Source organism: Rhinichthys klamathensis, unplaced genomic scaffold (assembly GCF_029890125.1).
Source record: "Rhinichthys klamathensis goyatoka isolate OS25496 unplaced genomic scaffold, OSU_Roscu_1.1 h1tg000305l_1, whole genome shotgun sequence".
In the NCBI taxonomy this organism is placed as follows: domain Eukaryota; kingdom Metazoa; phylum Chordata; class Actinopteri; order Cypriniformes; family Leuciscidae; genus Rhinichthys; species Rhinichthys klamathensis.
Window position 1 is genome coordinate 813,129 of NW_026606824.1, and position 16,208 is coordinate 829,336.

The following is a 16,208-nucleotide window of genomic DNA, read 5'->3' on the forward strand; positions in this document are numbered from 1 at the left end:
GCCTCATGAAAGCAATTTTTGAAATGAGATGGATGCCATCTGGTGGACAAACTGAGCATTTTAAAAATTCAAAACCCATATGTAATCTGAATTTATTAGTGTGTATGTGTATAAAAGTGTGTTTGTGTGTGTGTGTGTGTGTGTGTGTGTGTGTGTGTGTGTGTGTGTGTGTGGATGTGTCTGTTTTGCACTCTTGATGTTTTATAGATTCATCCCTTCACTGTTGTGTGCTTTTTTTCTGGATCGTGGCTGATTTGTAGTTTGTACGCACAAAATAACTCTGTATTTTCACATTTTTGCCAATTTCCCATTCATTTCCTATGCGGGTCCATTTGGACCCGAAGGTCCTGAGTGTGACTATTTTTTTTACAACCACTTAGACTATTCAAATCCTGTCCCCAATTTTTTGGGGTGTTCATATGCCAAGTACCAACAAAGTCACCAAATTTCTGACCATTCCGATAAAGCAATGATTTAAAAAAAATATATATATTTAAATGCTTCGGGTCCATTTGGGCCGAAGGACCCCAGAGGGTTAAAGGTGTGGTAAAACAACAACAAAAATGCTGTGGAAACCTGTAGAAACCGGTTTTTGAATGACATATGCTTTTGAGAAATACACATCTATTTTATTGTTCCAGACTGCCAAAGATGGTGAATCATAGTGGAAAAGTGTGTGCACTAGTGTACACTTATGAGAATCTCATGTCGATCCAGTCACACGTGACTCTAATCAATGACATACTGGAATCCATATATGCTACCGTTTATCATGGTCTGCTTTGTCATTCTCACAAAATGATCTTGCTCGAATGTGCACAGATTGTTCAGCAATCCCCGCAGGGGATTTATGTGCACGGATTTATTTGACTTAAAGGACTCATTGGTTATTTAGGGTCTCTGGTCAGGGGAATATCCAACAGTATTGAGGTGAATGTTAGTAGAACTTATTAGTTCTCATTACCATCTTACTGGGTCTAGTGGTGTTTGTATGTGACTGGTTTACCAGAGTATTGTGTTTGGTTGCTGTGATAACATTTGGACCTCCCTGTCAAGTGGTGATTCTTGTTTTTTGTTCCTTCTAATACATGTGTTCATGTATATAGGAGAAATGCCCCTCACCACCGTTGATGCCGCAGGGTCTGTGACAGTCCATTTTTCAGTCTCTCAGATGCAACATTGGAGGGACATTACATTTACATTTTTGCATTTGGCAGACGCTTTTATCCAAAGCAACTTACAATGCATTATAAGCTACACACAGTTACATTCTTATCAGTTCTTGCTTTCCCTGGGAATCGAACACATGACCTTGGCGTTGCAAGTGCCAATGCTCTACTGTTTGAGCTACAGGAAAGCTACAGTAGCAATACAGGAAAACTATACAGCTACAGGAAAACATTACAAACATTGTGCAGCTCCTCGATACACATAGAAAACGGTTATTGTCTTCAAGTCAGTAACAGACTCTTGTTGTGTACCTGTATTGGCCGAAAGTAGTTTGTTACCTTTGCCAGGCTCTTGCTTCAGATCCACCCCAGGGGCTTCCATTCAAAATACTTTATTGTTCAGTAACAGGATGGGAATTTCAGACCAATCCTTGGCCTCAGATGCTTGAACAGTCACCTCAAACATCTTCCTTTCTGCATGTTATGTTGTGTGGTAGATGTATTGCTTGCTGTTGAACCCGGCATGTGGTTCACCTTCGTAAACCTAAACGATGCATATTTGCACATCCAGATTACATGGCAGAACATACCAATACTGGGTCCTTCCCTTTGGACTTTCTCTCTCCCTATGTGCGTTCACACAATGTATTCAGGTAGCATTGGAAGTTACCATTGCAGTGGGACGAGTGGGATTCTACACATCGACAAGCAGCCAACAACAACACACTGCACCTACTGAAGCATGTTGCAGCCTTAGGGCTGAAGATGAATCTGCAGAAAAGCTGTCTTGTTCTTTATCAGTCAATGTATTTTCTGGGTATGCACCTGGATTCCAGATCAATGAGGGCAACTCACGCAGTGAACAAAAGGCTATACTATACTAAGGCTATACTAACTATATCAGATTCCCATGACTGAACTGCTGCCTCAGCAGTTATTCATCTGCTACAGTTACACCTGCAGCCATTTCAATGCTGGTTAATAGCCAGGTGATTGTCAGCCGTTCACAGTCGCGGTTTCTCTGGCGTAGTGTGTAGGTGGGGCCGCCTCCCACATGCAGAGAAGTGGAAACCACAGATGCTTTTCTGACAGGATGGGGAGAACTGTGGCAGAATTGTGGCATACAGGGGAGGTTTAGTTCACGGCTGAGGGTATGTCATATCAATCTGTTTGAGTTATGGGTGGTATTTCTTACCCTTTATCTTTTCAGACAGGGACTTGCAGAAGGCAGGTACTAGTGAAAACAGACAAAACCATATTAGTGTTTCTCATCAATCGTCAGCATTGTTGCTTCTTGCAGACAGACACCACCTGTCAATTAGAGAAATGCATATTCCTGGTCAGAGCAAGAGTGTGGTGGATTCCCTTTCTCGCTGCAGCCTGAGCTAAGTGGATGGGTGTCTCCACAGAGCAGTGGTTTGATCAGTTTGGGAGAGGTATGGGATGGTGTCAGTTGACCTCCTTGCCAGCGGGACAATAACACATTGTTGCCTATGGTTGAGCAGAATCAAGTACTAATTCAAGTACAAGCCCTTGCTCACATGTGGCCAGAACTCCTGCTATATGCTTACCCTCCTCTTCCTCTTCCACTTGCACATGCTAATACTAATAGCTTCCTACTGTCCAACAATGTTTTTGTTCAGTCTCCTGTTAACCCTTACAACTTATTGAAATGGATGATGGCTTTGGTCGTCTCATCAAAACAAATACGGAAAATCCAGGAACAGACTGCATGGTAATTTCATTACACAACCCACAGTAGCGGTCCTTCAGTAATATTTGAATTGGTGCATTTTATTCAGTTTTAGGCAACACTTTATAACAAGGTTACATATGTCAACATCATGTAATAACATGAAATAATGAACAGTTCTTCTACAGCATTTGTTCATTTAATGGTAATTTCTCTTTTCTATTGTAATATACTTTACAATGTAATTTATTCCTGTGATCAAAGCTGAATTTTCAGCATCATTACTCCAGTCTTCAGTGTCACATGATCCTTCAGAAATCATTCTAATATGCTGATTTGATGCTCAAGAATTACTACTTGATGTGACATTTTTTGACAAGATTGAAATTATGTTATTTGTATAATATAATTACAGTAATGTGATGTATAAGAAACACTGTAAAATAAAATGTTACAACATTAACCTTATAGATTTGAAAATGCTGTAAAAACTATTGTTCATAGTACATGCTACCTAATTCATTAACAAATAATAAAGCGAACCTTATTTTAAAGAGTAAAGTATTGCAAATCATTAGCTAATGATTAATTAAAGCAGACAACTGGAAGTTGAAGTGCATAGCTTTGACTAATTGTGGTAATTAACACATTAATTTACACTATTAGTTAATAAAATATGTTATTAAGGAATTAATACACAATGACACATTGAATTAATAGCAATTCATGTATTACTTAATCTATTAACCATATAGACTCTTTATTAGTTGCTGATGCAGTAATCATTAATTAATGGTTTAGTTCTTCATGAATCATACATTAACTCATGATTATCTATGCATTAGTTAAACATGAATTAATGCATATTAGTGCACCCGCATTTTAAAGTGTTACCACAGATTCTTCCAACGTAAATACTAGAATAAATGTGTCTACAAATGTAAATTCAAGCCAGAAGGTCACATCACAAACCGTGAGTAACAATTAAGCTCTTCATGTTTGACTTTGGGGTTAATTAGAGCATTCTGGGAAATAATATTTATCTTTCAAAATTATTTCAAACATAAATAATATTTCTGGAAATGTTTCTGTATGTTATGTTTATGATTAATTGTTCATGAGTAATTCAAACTGAAAAATTCAGGTCAAAATACAGTTAAAAGCAGTTCAATTTTATTTCTACTCCTTTAAAGTGAAATTCTGCATCCTGTTTGCTATCATATACTGTACAGAAGATGTAACTTTTCTCGTTCTTGTTGCTTCAAAATATCCAGGTGATACATAAAAAAACAGGAAGCTGCACAGCCAGTCTTCACCGACCAGATGTTCAGACGCTCAATACATAGAGTGAGTATTACAACCACAGCAAGTTTCCAAAGTTTTGGTCATTCCATTGGTTTTGTGATGGACTGTTTCTGCTATGTGTGTTTTCTAGAGTTCCACAAGTTCATACAGAGAAAATTTCAAAGTAAGAATGAAGTGACAGTAATTATAATAACATATGCAAACATCAGCTCAGCTCAGCCTTTCTTACATCATAATCTGTTTTTTTTTAAGCAGCGATCGAGTATCAGATCAAGTGCTTTTTACGGCAATGCGGCTTACCTGAGCAACAACCTTGCTGTTGTCATCAACCAGGTGATTTTATGCTTCTTTCAACATACACTACTAATCAGAGGATTGGACACATCTACTCATTCTTTATCATTATTAATTTAGAAGCATTTAGAACCTTTAGAGCATAAGAAACATGTCCAAATGTTTGACAGGATGGTCAACCATTTTCATTGCGCTTTCCTTACCCCCTTCTTTGTGCCCTCCGCCTGAGACAACAGATCCCTCCTCAGAGGAATCTGCCATGGCGGAGCTATCAGGAGTGATATTATGTCTGAAAACCATACTCGGGTCGGCCACATTGGGGCAACCAGAAGTAGACTAATGCCCTCTTGACGGACCCTCTCCAGGACTCCCGGGAGCAGAGCGATCGGGGGAAATGCGTACAGGCGAAGCCTCGGCCAGGCCTGTACCATGGCATCCAACCCCAGTGGGGCTGGATGTAAGAGGGAGAACCAAAGTGGACAGTGGGATGTCTCTTGAGACACAAATAGATCCACTTCCATCGGTCCAAACCTCTCCCAAATTAAATTCACCACCTCTGGATGAAGTCTCCATTCCCCAGGCCTCAGCCCCTGCCTCGATAGGATGTCTGCTCCCTGATTCTGAACCCCCGGAATATACATTGCTCTGATAGACAGTATTTTCCCCTGGGACCAAATAATAATCTGATGCGCCAGTCTGCACAGAGGGCGCGATCTGAGTCCCCCTTGTCGGTTCAGATAGGCTACCACTGACGTATTGTCTGATCGTACTAAGACATGGTAACCTTTGATGTCTGGGAGGAAGCCCCTCAAAGCCCTGAACACAGCCATCATCTCTAGGCAGTTTATATGCCAAGAATGATGATGGTCCTGCCACAGACCCCTGGCAAAGCGGCCGTCCATGACCGCGCCCCAGCCAGTGAGGGAGGCGTCTGTCGAAACGGTTTTCCGACGACATGACACTCCCAACACTGGCCCTTGGGATAGGAACCAAGGTTTCTTCCATATTTGTAGAGAACGAAGGCATCTGCGCGTTACTCTGATTATACGAAACGGATTTCCCTTGGGAGAAAACCCCTTGGTTTTTAACCACCACTGAAGGGGCCTCATGTGTAGAAGGCCCAAAGGAATGATGTTGGATGCCGCTGCCATGAGGCCCAGCATTCTTTGAAATAGCTTTACAGTGATGGCCTGGCCTAGCTTTAACCCGGATACCATCGCCAGAATTGACTCGATACGTGCAGGAGACATTCGTGCCTGCATCGTAATCGAGTTCCACACGACTCCCAAAAATATCGTGCACTGGGATGGTTCTAGCACACTCTTCTTTGTATTGAGTCTCAACCCCAATTTCTGAATGTGGCCAAGGACGACATCTCGATGCCGAACTGCCATTTCTTGAGACTGAGCCAAAATGAGCCAGTCGTCGAGATAATTCAATATACGAATGCCTTGAAGTCTCAGTGGAGCAAGAGCTACGTCCAAACATTTGGTGAATGTGCGGGGAGAGAGTGCTAGGCCGAACGGAAGAACCCGATATTGGTAAGCTTCGCCCCCGAAAGCGAACCTCAGGTATGTCTGTGACATGGAAGGATGGAGATGTGAAAATATGCGTCCTTTAGATCTATCGTGACAAACCAGTCCTCGGATCTGATCTGACTCACGATTGCAGGAATGGTCAACATTTTGAACCTGAACCTCCTCAGAGATCGGTTCAAAACCCTGAGATCTAGAATTGGCCTTAACCCCCCATCCTTCTTTGGAACTATTAAGTACCAGCTGTAAAACCTGGACTCCCTGTCTAAAGGATGAACACGTTCTATGGCTTCCTTTAGGAGCAGAGTCTGTACTTCTTGTTCCATCACCTGAGCCTGCTCTGGAACCACTGTAGTCTGCACCACCCCAGAGAACTTAGGGGGGCGGTGCGCGAACTGCAGTCTGTAACCTGATTCTATTATATGCAGGACCCATGCAGATATGTTGGGAAGATGATACCATGCCTCTACAAAATCTACTAGGGGTACCAGCCTCTCGAGACTGGCCTCTGGTGTTTTTCGAGCATCTTTCTCGACTCCCTGAAGCGGAATACCGGCAGGCTGTAGTCGATACGGTTCTTGTGACCATAATTGATGCTTTTTCTTTGTTAGAATATTTTCGCTGGAAAGAGATGCGGCCCGAAGCGTCGTTGACGGTGGGAAACATACATCGTTTCCTAGAGGGCTCCGCTGCGAGAACAACCTCGGTTGCCCTGCAGGGGAGGGGACAGCCCTCAGAGATCCTACCACTTTGGTTAGGACCTCTTCCCCGAATCCCTCCTAGCCTGAATGACGTCCCTCAGGTCGCCTCTCTGGCTGGAGGACTTCGATTTCTGAGAGCGCTACCTCTGTTGCCAAGCTCCAGGAGGAGGGGCTCTAGAGGAAACGCTCTCTCTCTGCTCTGCTCGGTGTGAGGAGCTGGATGATGGCTGGGGCTTATCTCTTGGCCCCACCCTACTCGATTTAGACTTCGCCTTACGGGGAGGTACTGCTGGAACGCCACAGATTGTTTCTTTGCCTCCTGAAACCTGTCGACGACCGATGTAACGGCGTCGCCGAACAGGCCAAAAGGCGAAAGCGGCGCATCCAGCAGAAAAGATCTATCCTTCTCCTTGATACCAGATAGATTCAGCCAAAGATGTCTCTCCGTGGCCACCATAGCTGCCATAGAGCGGCCAATGGCGCGGGCCGTCTCTTTTGTGGCCCGGAGAGACAGATCTGTGGCTTTCCTCAACTCTGCAATATCTTCAGGAGTTGGCCCCTCCCCCTCGTCTAAATCTTTCAGGAGGTCGGCCTGGTATGCCTGCAAGATAGCCATAGAGTGCAGACATGAACCAGCCCGATCTGCCGCCATGTAAGCCCTGCCTATTAATGCAGATGTATCTCTCAGCGCCGGGTTTTTAGGGAAGATGCCGACTCAGGGTAAAGATAACCCGCTAGAGCCTCCTCCACTTTAGGCATCTTCCCATAACCCATGTCCCGTGCCCCCATAACATTACTGTAATCCACCACACTGGGATTGGAGACACGGGACGAGTGCGGTTTATCCCACGATCTCGAGATCTCTTGGAGATCGGGAAAAAACGGCAAACCCCGGCGCTGAGGTTGTGACGTGCTGCAGGAAACGCTCATCAAGTTTGCTTCTCACTTGCGTTCCTTGCTCATCATGTGGCCAGCTGATGTTAAGTCTGGCCACAGCACGAGCATGTGTGTCCCCACCCGTGATATAACGAGGGCAGGGGTGCACACATCCTTTAAATTGTTCGCTGGGCATTTTCTGAATCAAACTGAGACAAACAACACCAAATAATACAGACAGTTTCAACACAGAGCGCTTGCTGAAGAGCGAAAGCTAGTGTGTGTTGTGACAGCGTCACTTTTATACTTCCGGATATGCCGTCACATGTTACGTCACGACGCAACACCAATCAGGATTGGATTAGTTTCATTCATACTTCAGAGGCGCACGCTTAGGGAGCGTCCCCAAAGTGTTGATTCTCGACGCAGTGTAGAGTTCCCTCGAAAGGGAACTAGGTGTACGAAATACCACAGTATAAATCCCACGGCTTTGTCATTACAATAACACGCCCCTATATATTCAAGTCTCCGCTTCCCCCACGCCCTCATTTTACGCCATGTACACACGGAAGACGGCACAGAAAAGAAACTTCTCCGATGTGGAGGCGAAATGACCTATCACAATGCATTATTTTACAGCACGTCTTTTGAAACAATTAGCATTCAATTTCGAATCACGTCACATGTATTGGGGTGTACAATAGTGATGATGATTATGTGATGTGGAGTACCATTCATTCACATTAATAATTGCATGACAATTTGTAATATTCTTCTTATTATTATGATTTTTATTATTAATGACGCTTATTGTTATTTAGAAGAAGAACGTCGTTATTATTATTTGTATTATTATTATTATTTAAAAGAAGAAGAATGTATTTTTTATTATTTTGTCAGTCTGAATTATTTTTTGGTCATTGAAAGCCTTTCATTACTGAACCCAGTCCGTGCGCACCTGCCGGGTCTAACCATGAAACGTCAGGGTAAAGCGCACAGGCTCGCAACTGAAAGAATACATATGGCTACAAATCAAATGCTTTGGTAAAGTCACACAAATTAAACATTGAAGTCCATGTTGCACAAAAATAAACACTGAAGTTTATAATTACTATGTTGTTGTTGTTGGTCATAATATACCATATCTTTTAGTTTGTCAGTGCGTTTTGTGGTGTTAGGAATTGTTTTTCTGTGCATTTCCGCACTAACTCAAAACGTGCGTACACCACCTCCTGAGCTTGCGTAGGATTTTAGCGTGCTGTACGCCAACGTCCATATTGATAAATCTCAAAGTCACCGTGGTTTTGGGTGTACGCTGGAAATTTGGTGTACGCACTTTTGATAAATGAGGGCCAATGTGTTTGTTCGCTTTGTTGATAATGAAAGCAAAAAAGTAATAACATTACATGTTATTAAGGATGTAGCACTGTCTGATCATTTCTGTATTTTCTTTGATATATTGATCTCTCCTGCCATTGAAGCTAGATCTGTGTCTGTCAAGAAGAGATGCTTAAATGAGAACACTAGTGTGCTATTTATGAAGGCTATATCTTTTACACCAAGTATATCTGCTGACTCTGTTGATTTTCTCCTTGATTCTTTTAACTCAAAAGTTAAAAGTGTAATTGATGATATTGCTCCTGTGAAAGTCAGGAAGAAGAGTGGTAGACAAAAAGCATCTTGGAGAAACTTAACAGCAGTGCAAAATATGAAAAGACAATGCAGAAAAGCAGAGTGCTTGTGGCGGAAGACAAAACTTGCAGTCCATTATAACATCTACAAAGACAGCATCCATGCTTTTAATATGGAACTAGGGAAAACTAGACAGACTTTCTTCTCGAATATTATAAACAGAAACTTAAACAACACACGCACTCTTTTTGCTACTGTAGAGAGACTGACAAACCCCCCAAGCCATATTCCCAATGAAATGCTCTCAGACAGCAAGTGCTGTGAGTTTGCTTCTTTCTTCTCTGAGAAAATCCATAATATAATAATAATAATAATAATAATTCATCACATTTATATAGCACTTTTCTGGACACTCAAAGCGCTTCACATAGAAGGGGGAATCTCCTCAACCACCACCAATGTGCAGCATCCACCTGGATGATGCGACGGCAGCCATATTGCGCCAGAACGCCCACCACACACCAGCTTACTGGTGGAGAGGAGACAGAGTGATGAAGCCAATTGGTATATATACACATGGGGATGATTAGGAGGCCATGATGGACAGAGGCCACTGGGCAAATTTGGCCAGGATATTAACGGGGTTACACCCCTACTCTTTCGAAAGACATCCTGGGATTTTTTGTGACCACAGTGAGTCAGGGCCTCGGTTTAACGTCTCATCCGAAGGACAGATATCAGAAAGGTGATCAGCACATCCTTGAGTTGCGCTGGGGTCAGACAGATCAGCCCACAACCTGAGAAAGTAGTTACTATGTCTGTTTTCGAAGAAATTGAAGGCAACATTTTGGAAGAAACCGTACAGCACCTTAAAACATCAACCTGCGCCCCTTAACGCACTTCCCACATCTTTTTTCAAAAGTGTGTTAAAAAGCTTAGAAGCAGATCTCCTAGAAGTGGTAAATGCCTCACTTTTCTCTGGGAGGTTTCCAAACTCCCTTAAAAACTGCAGTTGTCAAGCCCCTCCTTAAAAAGAGCAATCTGGACAAGACCATATTAAGCAACTATAGACCGATCTCAAACCTTCCTTTCATACGTAAGATCATTGAAAAAGTTGTCTTCAATTAGCTGAACACATTCTTAAGCTTGAATGGATACTTTGACAATTTTCAATCTGGTTTCCGATCACATCACAGCACAGAGACAGCGCTCATAAAAATAATAAACGATATTCGCTTAAATACTGATACAGCCAAATTATCAGTGCTGGTACTACTCGACCTCAGTGCTGCATTTGACACTGTCGATCACGACATACTTCTTGACAGGCTGGAAAACTTTCTGGGATAGTCCTAAAATGGTTCAGGTCATACTTAGAAGGGAGAGGTTATTATGTGAGTATGGGCAACATGACATCATGACTTTGCGTAAACATACACGCCACTTTCAAGTCAAGTGGCGTGTTATCTATACGCAATTTGAGCTATCCGCGTGTATGTCCACGCCGAAATCTTTTGCGTGTATGTCTACGCCATTAAACGTCCGAGTGATTCCGTGTGTATGTGTACGCCGTTAAATGTCCGAGCGAAACGAAGCAAAATCTATACCTAAATCTGTGGAGCGATATTTCTTTTCCTAGGATGGTAGGGGAACACTCATAAATGGTATTAACCCCAGTGACGGGTAGGTTTAGGGACGGGGTTGGGGTAGGTCATATATCTATATATACATAATACAGTAATATAACGTTAAGTCAAAGGCGTTGATAAACACGCTGAAAAGCGATTATGCGTGTTGATAGCACGCCAAAAATGGAAATACGAATTGGCGTGTCATACATACGCCATTTCATGAGATCAGTCTGGTATGGGAGACCATAAGTCTGAGTGGACATCCATGACATGCGGAGTCCCTCAAGGCTCAATTCTTGCGCCACTCCTTTTCAACCTGTATAAGCTCCCAATGAGCCAAATAATGAGAAAGAACCAAATTTATACCACAGCTATGCAGACGACACACAGCTCTACTTAGCCCTATCGCCTAACGACTACAGCCCCGTTGACTCCCTGTGCCAATGCATTGATGAAGTAAACAGTTGGATGTGCCAAAACTTTCTTCAGTTAAACAAAGACAAAACTGAAGTCATTGCATTTGGAAACAAAGATGAAGATCTCAAGGTGAATGAATACCTTGACGCTAGGGGGTCTAACAACTAAAAATCAAATCAGGAATCTTGGTGTGTCTCTAGAGTCAGACCTTAGTTTCAGTAATCATGTCAAAGCAATAACTAAATCAGCATACTATCATCTGAAAAATATTGCAAGAATTAGATGCTTTGTTTCCAATCAAGATTTGGAGAAACTTGTGCACGCCTTTATCACCAGCAGGGTGGATTACTGTAATGGACTCCTCACTGGCCTTCCTAAAAAGACAATAGGACAGTTGCAGCTCATACAGAACGCTGAGCAGAACCAGAACATATGAACACATCACACCAGTCCTCAGGTCTTTACACTGGCTCCCAGTTACATTTAGGATTGATTTTATAGTATTGATTTTAAAGTATTATTACTGGTATATAAATCATTCAATGGGCTAGGACCTCAATATATTGCAGATATGCTCACTGAATATAAACCTAACAGATCACTCAGATCATTAGGATCACATCAGCTAGAAATACCAAGGGTTCACTCTAAGCAAGGAGAGTCTGCTTTTAGCTATTATGCTGGAACCAGCTTCCAGAGGAGATCAGATGTGCTCCTACAGTCATCACATTCAAATCCAGACTTTAAACACATCTGTTTAGCTATGCATTTACTGAATGAGCATTGTGCCACTGTTCGTCTGACTGTTTTTACTGTACTTTATTTTATATTTTTTTCTAAACTGTTTTAATTATTCTTATTTGTTCTGATTATATTAATTTCTTCTATGTAAATCACTTTGAATTACCATTGTGAATGAAATGTGCTATATAAATAAACTTGCCTTGCCTTGCCTTTAGAGGCTCTATACCTGATGTGCTGGACACTATCAAGTATATTTTGAGAAAAGATCAAGATATCGTCGAGATAGACAAAAACGAACCAATTGACCATGTCTCCCGGCCAACCCAAAACACCACAACTTCTCCATTCAGCTAGGTTCGTTATCCATTACTGATTACTCCATAACTGATCAATTGACCTTAACCCTTTGATGCGCAAGCTATGGATACCCCTTCTAATGCGCAACATGGGTCTAAAAAGACCCGTATTCATTTCCTATGTTATTTCAGTGATGGCTGAATGTTTCTTTGCTGAATCTTTAAAATATATGTATTTTATCATTTGTTATTCCAGGTATTGATTAAATATCTTGTTTTTGATTTCCACAAATCATTATGTTTATGTTTCCTTTCTTACTTTATAAACAAACACAGTTTTTGTATTTCTACATCAATTTTACATACACGGGTCTAAAAAGACCCGTATTCATTTCCTATGTTATTTCAATCATGGCTGAGTGTTTCTTTGCTGAATCTTTAAAATATATGCATTTTATCATTTGTTATTCCAGGTATTCATTAAATATCTTTGTTTTTGATTTCCACAAATCATTATGTTTATGTTTTCTTTCTTACTTTATAAACAAACACAGTTTTTGTATTTCTACATCAATTTTACATACACGGGTCTAAAATGACCGTATTCATTTCCTATGTTATTTCAGGTGGCTTTGACAGTTACAGATTTTAAAATCAAAAGGCGGGGAAAAAAGGACCCTAAACTCTTAACACATCGAACCATTTCAGCATAATGGCTTATTCAAGACTATACGGTTCTTAATAGAACTTTTAGGCCTATTACATGTAAATAAGCTTTAAAGGGGCATTTGGCAACTATTTCAACTTAATAAAACCGTTTAGAAATCATTTGGATGGTTTAATAACCTGTTCTGGTGAAAATGGTGACTTTCTCTGCTCCCCCCAACGTTCCTAGGCGGAAAACCAACCTTGCAACATGGGGACTAACGTCCCAGTAAGTTGGAAACAGGAAGTCTTGTGAGAAGCGAGAACGAGTGAGAAACGCTAAATGCTTTATGGCAATTCGACATAAACACACACGCCGCCCTCACTGTGTATGATGTATTACCCACCTCGGTATAGCTCCACACGATAAAGTTGGCCGGCTCCGATAATAACAAATGCACATGAGCAGCGGTAGAAAGGGGGAGGAGGGGCCGCAAGTGAGTTTTTTTTACAACATTGTTGTGAAATATACGTCCCACAGCTGTAGGGGGAGCTCGTTGAGAAAACATGCGACAACAAAAGTGAAGATCAGCGAAGAAATAGCTAGAGTTGCTGAGTTCCCCTTTAAAAACCCATCTTTTTTTAGTGTAGCTAACATTAGCTAGCTAGAATAGAATAGGTCGACAGCTAGCTAGCTAATAGTATTGGATATGTTTCTCTTTCTCACAAGTAATTTCTCACTAGGATTTCATGGTCAAGTAACCTAATATTCAAATATTATGTCCAGTTATCTTTTACAAAATATCAAATATTTTCTGTGGTTAAAATAAAATAAGACTTGCATCAAATATACAAAAGCAGCAGTGTTGAGTTGTGAAATGTGTGGCAGGTGAATAGTATTATGTAATAATACTATAGTAATAGTATTTATGCAGTAAATATGTTCCTACTTGCAAATATGTGCAAATATCAAAGGTTTCTATATGGGTCATTTTTGACCCATGTATGTAAAATGTATGTAGAAATACAAAAACTCTGTTTGTATATAAAGTAAGAAAGAAAACATAAATATCAATATTTAATGAATATCTGGAATAACAAATGATAAAATGCATATATTTTAAAGATTCAGCAAAGAAACACTCAGCCATGATTGAAATAACATAGGAAATGAATACGGGTCTTTTTAGACCCGTGTATGTAAAATTGATGTAGAAATACAAAAACTGTGTTTGTTTATAAAGTAAGAAAGGAAACATAAACATAATGATTTGTGGAAATCAAAAACAAGATATTTAATGAATACCTGGAATAACAAATGATAAAATACATATATTTTAAAGATTCAGCAAAGAAAACACTCAGCCATCACTGAAATAACATAGGAAATGAATACGGGTCTTTTTAGACCCATGTTGCGCATTAGAAGGGTTGTGATACAAAAACTATTTTTATTCAAAAAGTAAGAAAGTAAAAATAAAAATAAGGATTTGTGATGATCAAAAACAAGTTAATTGAGGAATACCTGGAATACTGAATGATGAAATTAATTTCTTGCAAAGATATAGACAATTAAAACTCAGTCGGGTCTATTTAGACCCATGTTGTGCATCAAAGGGTTAACAGACCACATTGCTAGAAACTGCCCGGTCCTGCAAATTTGCCTTATACAACATTAGGAGGATCAGACCCTTCATATCAAAGAATGCTACACAACTCCTTGTCCAAGCACTTGTTCTATCCAGACTGGACTATTGTAATTAGGGATGGGAACCGAGAACCGGATCTTCTTCAGAACCGGTGCCCAGTGAACCAATTCCTTAGAACCGTTAACATGCCTGCTTAACGATTCCACTTATTGGTTCCGCTCATTGCAAATTTAATTTTCATTTCATTTCATTTCATTTATTTTATTGCTCCATGGTAAAACACAAAACATTTCATTTTCTTCTTTAGATAATTTAAATTCCCATGTGCAAAAGGGAGCAGAAAGAAGATAAAATCTTATAATATCTGTCCCCTATTCCAAAAAACAAAATAACCTTTCTTAAGCAGATTACAGCAAAAATTTCACTGACAAAAATAACAATGTTGGTTTAAAATAACATCATTCATACAGTATAATAAATCAGGCAATGCCCAGACAGCAAAACAACAAATAATCCAATACATATAAAAAAAAAAAAAAAAAAACCAACAAAATAGATCTCACCATATTAATACTAACCGAATTTACTCTGTTTATATCTCTTCTTATACTAACCGATATTATTAGACCGAATATAGAAAAAAAAGAAAAAAAAAACACAAAACAAAAAACAACAACAAAACAAAACCAAACCAAACAAATCCAAAAGCAACATAAACCTCACCATATTAATACTGACTGAATATACTCTGTTTATACTTATACTTAAACTGACCAATATTGCTACAACTTTTAAGATTATCATGCAATGAGTTTCATCATTTTACTCCCATAACTGAGGGGCACATTTGTTTTGTTGTTGTACGTGCAAATTGATGTTTAAAATTATATCTTCTCCTACTGTACTCTTTTTCTATCTGATAATAATGTTGTTTTTTCTCTGGTAAGATTTTAAGTCTTACTTTAAACAATATTATTAGTGTTTGAAACTTAGCCAAATCTTCTAGCTTTAATATTCTGGATTTAGCAAATAATTTGCTTGTATGTTCTTGATAATTAACCTTATGAATAATTCTTATAGCTCTCTTCTGTAGAATAGATAAAGGTTCTATATTTGTCTGATATGTGTTCCCCCAGACTTGCAATAAATCAAATATGGTACGATGAGTGAACTATAAAGTATTTTCATTGTTTCCTTATTTAATACCTCCTTCACTCTGTTTAAAACCAAAATATTTTGGGAAATTTTTATTTTAATGTGTGCTATGTGAGGTTCCCATGCAGTTTATCATCCATAATTACACCAAGGAAACGAAACTCAAACACTCTCTCAATATCAACTCCATCTATGGATAATGCTACAGATTCGATTATTTTCCTATTTCCAAAGACCATAAATTTTATCTTTTCTAAACTCCATGACAACTTATTTACATCAAACCATTTCTTCAGTTTTATCATTCATGTTCAATAGATTCTGCTAATTTCTGTATATTATTTCCAGAGCTGAAGAAATTAGTATCATCTGCAAATAAAACAAACTGTAATAGTTTGGAAACATCACAAATGTCATTAATATATAAAAGAAAAAGTTTAGTTCCCAAAATAGAACCCTGTGGTCC